Source organism: Hypomesus nipponensis, chromosome 6 (genome assembly GCF_054491055.1).
Source record: "Hypomesus nipponensis isolate SF chromosome 6, ASM5449105v1, whole genome shotgun sequence".
Lineage (NCBI taxonomy): Eukaryota > Metazoa > Chordata > Actinopteri > Osmeriformes > Osmeridae > Hypomesus > Hypomesus nipponensis.
The window spans coordinates 15,955,810-15,961,809 of record NC_140366.1 but is presented as its reverse complement, the minus strand read 5'-3'; the positions used below and the strand labels follow the sequence as shown (position 1 = coordinate 15,961,809).

General features: G+C 53.3%; 1 long non-coding RNA gene across 1 annotated transcript; it reads left to right on the top strand.

Moving 5' to 3' along the window:
* Positions 1-2,087: 2,087 nt before the first annotated feature.
* Positions 2,088-2,898, top strand: LOC146287298 (uncharacterized). The gene is made up of 3 exons (XR_014758400.1): positions 2,088-2,106; positions 2,172-2,215; positions 2,630-2,898. It is a non-coding gene; the product is annotated as an uncharacterized LOC146287298 (long non-coding RNA).
* Positions 2,899-6,000: the final 3,102 nt, after the last annotated feature.

Here is a 6,000-nt window from a genome sequence, read left to right as displayed (position 1 = left end):
ACCATCAGCCTCAGCATCAGCCTCGCCATCAGCGTCAGCATCAGCCTCAGCATCAGCCTCAGCATCAGCCTCAGCATCAGCCTCACCATCAGCCTCAGCATCAGCCTCACCATCAGCCTCACCATCAGCCTCACCATCAGCCTCACCATTAGCCATCAGGGAGTCAGGTGGCTGAGCGGTTACGGAATCGGGCTAGTTATCTGAAGGTTGCCGTTTCGATTCCCGGCATGCAAAAATGACGTTGTGTCCTTAGGCAAGGCACTTCACCCTACTTGCCTCGTGGGGAATGTCCCTGTACTTACTGTAAGTCGCTCTGGATAAGAACGTCTGCTAAATGACTAAACGTAAACTCCCAGGGAGTCAGGTGGCTGAACGGTGAGGGAGTCGGGCTAGTAATCAGAAGGTCGCCAGTTTGATTCCCGGCTGTGCCACGTGACGTTGTGTCCTTGGGCAAGGCACTTCACCCTACTTGCCTCAGGGGGAATGTCCCTGTACTTACTGTAAGTCGCTCTGGATAAGAGCGTCTGCTAAATGACTAAATGTAAATGTAAATCAGCTTCACCATCAGCCTCAGCCCCAGAGAAAACAAAAACAGAGATTCATATTGCCATGAACACTTCTAGCATTGCAAGGTGCTTGTGCCTAGCTCAGAACCTTTCCAGGAAATCAGTGCCCAGAGCGCGCTGCAGCTGCTGATGCACAAGAAGGGTTTTCTGTGTCCATGTTTAAAGCCCCATTAGGCCTGCTGTGAGCTGGCAGTGCTGCTGTGAGGTTGGAGGAGAGCAGGGCGTAGATGAGCTCTCCTGGGAGGGACGCCGCCCGGCCCGCTGACATGCATTCTGGGTAAAGCAGTGGTCCCAGCGGTCCCGGCGGAAAATGACGTGAGTGTATACTGGAAAGCCAAGAAGTCATTCATTGAATGCATTTCTATTCATTTATCTGTGTCTCATGTGGTTAGTGTAAAGGTAACATTGGCAATGCCAAATAGTCCCACTGTGGCTGTCTTCCTGTCCAGGTGGGGCTGTCTTCCTGTCCAGGTGGGGCTGTCTTCCTGTCCAGGTGGGGCTGGTTGCTGCCCAGGTGGGGCTGTCTTCCTGTCCAGGTGGGGCTGTCTTCCTGTCCAGGTGGGGCTGTCTTCCTGTCCAGGCTGGGCTGTCTTCCTGTCCAGGTGGGGCTGGTTGCTGCCCAGGTGGGGCTGTCTTCCTGTCCAGGTGGGGCTGTCTTCCTGTCCAGGTGGGGCTGTCTTCCTGTCCAGGTGGGGCTGTCTTCCTGTCCAGGTGGGGCTGGTTGCTGCCCAGGTGGGGCTGTCTTCCTGTCCAGGTGGGGCTGTCTTCCTGTCCAGGTGGGGCTGTCTTCCTGCCCAGGCTGGGCTGTCTTCCTGCCCAGGCTGGGCTGTCTTCCTGTCCAGGTGGGGCTGTCTTCCTGCCCAGGTGGGGCTGTCTTCCTGTCCTGGTGGGGCTGTCTTCCTGTCCAGGTGGGGCTGTCTTCCTGCCCAGGTGGGGCTATCTTCCTGTCCTGGTGGGGCTGGTTGCTGCCTGGGTGGGGCTGTCTTCCTGTCCAGGTTGGGCTGTCTTCCTGTCCAGGTGGGGCTGTCTTCCTGTCCAGGTGGGGCTGGTTGCTGCCCAGGTGGGGCTGTCTTCCTGTCCAGGTGTGGCTGTCTTCCTGTCCAGGTGGGGCTGGTTGCTGCCCAGGTGGGGCTGTCTTCCTGTCCAGGCTGGGCTGTCTTCCTGTCCAGGTGGGGCTGGTTGCTGCCCAGGTGGGGCTGTCTTCCTGTCCAGGTGGGGCTGTCTTCCTGTCCAGGTGGGGCTGTCTTCCTGTCCAGGTGGGGCTGGTTGCTGCCCAGGTGGGGCTGTCTTCCTGTCCAGGTGGGGCTGTCTTCCTGTCCAGGTGGGGCTGTCTTCCTGCCCAGGCTGGGCTGTCTTCCTGCCCAGGCTGGGCTGTCTTCCTGTCCAGGTGGGGCTGTCTTCCTGCCCAGGTGGGGCTGTCTTCCTGTCCTGGTGGGGCTGTCTTCCTGTCCAGGTGGGGCTGTCTTCCTGCCCAGGTGGGGCTATCTTCCTGTCCAGGTGGGGCTGGTTGCTGCCTGGGTGGGGCTGTCTTCCTGTCCAGGTTGGGCTGTCTTCCTGTCCAGGTGGGGCTGTCTTCCTGTCCAGGTGGGGCTGGTTGCTGCCCAGGTGGGGCTGTCTTCCTGTCCAGGTGTGGCTGTCTTCCTGTCCAGGTGGGGCTGTCTTCCTGCCCAGGTGGGGCTGGTTGCTGCCGCTAAGGGGAGGGCAAGCCAGGACCTTAGGGACAGTGAAGGTCACACTGAAAGGGACAGTCTGAGTTTGTTTATCACAGTGTGCTGTCCGCTCCCCCGAGTCCCTTGTTTAGAGAGGAGCATGGGAGCGAGGATGAATTTTCTATCTTCAAGGCTTTCTTGTCAAAGCCCCTGTTCTGCCCCCCCACCCCCAACCCATCTAAAGTCGTTTTGATTAAAAACGTCTCCTGAGTACTTCAGTGTTCAGGGTCAATGTTGGGAACCACCAGACTGGAGCCCAGAGCAGCTTGGTGTGACCCGCCCGCCCGCCCCGCCCCGCCCCACCCCACCCCACCCTCGTCTAATCTGGTGACAGCTCTCTGTGTTCACCACCAGAGACCTCAGGAAGCCAGGCTCAAACCAGGGACCTCAGGATGCCAGGCTCAAACCAGGGACCTCAGGATGCCAGGCTCAAACCAGAGACTTCTGGCCCAGTGGCCATTTCAGCAGGGACGCAGGATGACATCATTGATTTCTGTCATTGTTGAACATTTGGACCCTGTTTTGTGTGCACAGCCTTGTCCAGACTACTGCTTCATGGTTCTAAGATGGATTCTGGGTAGGCAGGGTTACCTTGAGCAAAACACACTGGTCTCTCTGGAACCAACCCTAAATAAATATTATATAAATATATTACTGGAGTCTATGCATTCCAAACACTGAGATATACGATGTGCATGATTCAAATGAGATATTCCTAAAATATTGTCATCGCGAAGCATATCCTGATGAAATGACCGAAAAGAAAACAAAACCTTCTAATCTAACGCTCCCCTGCTACAATAACATCCCCTCAGACAACAACAAGTCCATTCTCACTGTGAGAACGAGGGGAAAAACTAATCAGCTGCTAAGAAGCGGTTTGAAGTTCCTCGACAAACATCAGACACGGACATCAGGAAGGAGGGGGGAGGAGGAGGGGGAAGGAGGAGGAGTTGGATAGGACAGGGGGTTAGAGATGAGAGAGGAAGTTGCCTGAGGCCGGGGGGGGGGGAGGGGGGGGGGTGTCTTGGAGGAAACCAGCAAATGCCATGAGGGTAAGGGTTTTGTGCCTGTGGGGCCCTCCAGGTCATTGGCCAGCAGTTGGCAGGAGCCTGCAGGGGTAAGAGGAGGCTGGACAGGCCATGAGAGGTACCGCTCCACCCTGTTAACTAACTCTCCCAGGGCCCAGAGTAAACCCTACTCTACCAAGCCCCCACCGCCCTCCCCCTTAAACCCACATCGAGGGGTGTGTGGAATAATAATACTGTTGGGATGCACAGCTGGGGATCTGTGTGTGTGTGTGTGTGTGTGTGTGTGTGTGTGTGTGTGTGTGTGTGTGTGTGTGTGTGTGTGTGTGTGTGTGTGTGTGTGTGTGTGTGTGTGTGTGTGTGGGGGGAAGCATGCCTGCTGTAAAACAGCTTCTGTCTGCTGCTACATTTTGAGGGGGATTCTTACACAACATTCCACAGCCAGAACTGACTGACCCCTATCCAACTAATGTTTACAACCTGGCATTACCATGCTTGGAGGCTAGTTCTATGTCAAGTGCTTGCAGAGGTGGGTTATTCTCCTCTCTGTCATTAACCCTTGAGCAGCTACACCTGGCCACAGAAGGAGACCTGTTTTAGTCCGAGGAGAACACAGTAGGGGGGATAACAGGACTCTTAAAGGTCTATGGCTGAAAAAGGAGGAGCAGGTTCACTTCTAAGATATGTTTTCTCTGTATTTTTTCCTGCTTTAAATGGACAGCTCTACAGTCACATGATATGTGACAGAAGAGGTGGAGGGAACAGACTGGGAAGACGTGAAGCAAAGAGCCAAGGCAGGTTTTGAAGCCAGGCCACAGCAACAAGGTCCCAGCCTCCATGCCACGCACACTTATGTACCACCAGAGTGCCCCAGAGTCAGTTTGTGTCTTAGCAGTATTATAATCTACAGGCAGGATACCAACTCCTTAAATAACTGTTCCCCTAAACATGCCAACGAAGAGGAAAGAAGCATTGAAGTGTTGTCTGGAGAAGATCAGAGGTACAAGGTACAAGGTTAAGTCACGCTGGCTGATAAATATAGCTCACCTTGACTCCTGCAGGGGTAAACAATCTGTGATGTCACAGCGATGATCCCTGGGCCAGGATGAAGACAATAAACAGGAAGTGGCTCAGCAGCAGCAAGCGACATCCCATAATATAACCCCACAAAACACACAGAAGAACACCCACAACAGCCCAAGACACCCAGATGAATCATTTAGACTTTACTTTGAATTTGAAAATGTACACATTTGTATAGAGAGCATTGTAAATCATGCAGAAATGGGTGTTTAAAGAGGATGAGGAATTAAATGGAGCTACCCCCAAGCCCCCCCCCCAAGCCCCCCCCACAGCTATGTGATCTCCTTGTCAGCAACATAAATCCATTCCACACCACTCACTGTCACTGTAAACAGCTGGAGCACATGTTTTATAGCAGTCCAAACAGAGCCCTTCAAGATCAGGCTCGTCGCAGGCCTCCTCTGCTCTCTCCAGCACCGTTTCAGACCAGCCCTGGGAGAGGCCACCACATCTCCCCATCCAGGTGCAGCCCTGTGGTATAAACCAACTTAACCCCTTCACCTCCCTCCCTTGATCCGGGCTAATGGGAGGCCATTAGAGGAGCACTGGGGCCAACCAGCGATGAGCGCTGTGCTTTCAGCTGTGCTACCTCCAGTCCCAGCTGCTAACACTGGGACACGGAGGTCATCAAAATAGGGAATCTCTCCCCTGTATGTTTTAATCACGCGCTTTTTGGTCACAGATTTTCTAACCATTCCAGGCAGCGCCTGGCAGTGTCAACACGCACCCACAAGAAAACACACACACACGAGCACATAGATTTACATACGTGTACAGTACACACACACACACACACACACACACACATTGACACACTCCCACAGATTCAGACAAACACACAGCTGCCTGGAAACTGTAGATAAGGCTCTTGAGCTAGAGGGGGGGGGTGGTGAGAAAAGGGGATGGTGGGGGGGGGTGTGGGAGGGGAGGGGCAGAGGGGTGAGAGGGGCGAGAGAGGGGGAGGTCTCTACAGGACGTCCTGAGAATACACAGCTTCTAAGACGAGTCACACATCATGTCAACACAGACCTTAAACACACACAGGTCATCACATACAACACGTCTAACACGCTAGGAAGCACAAACAACACGTCTAACATACTATGACTCACACACAACACATATGTATATGGCCCAGCGCCGAAAGACTCTGTTGCACATGTACTGACTAGGAAAATCTGAAACACATGACAATTAGGTCATGCTTTTTCATGGTTGGAGAATACATAGCAATTAGTAGGTGAACTCATAGTAACAAGGACTATTTTACTGGTAAGTCCCTTTGAAGTTAGAACAAAGTTTTTCCCATGTTTAAGCGACAATGCCTGGGAGAGGATGTGATTTATGGCCTCCTAATGTTGCAGTTACTTCACACATGATGGGCAAAGATTCGTCTAGATTAAGCTGATATTAATGCAATGTCATGAACATTAGAGGCCCTGCTTGGACAGCCTGCAGCAGCGCTAGCTAAATGGCCTGGTTCTAACGATGTCATTAGCAGCAGAGACACGCGGATGAAACGGCCTCTCCATTTCCCTAACGGCTGTACTATAGGAAGAGAGGCAAGGTCTTCTCAGCATTGTTTTTCCTCCTGTGTGTGTGTGTGTGTGTGTG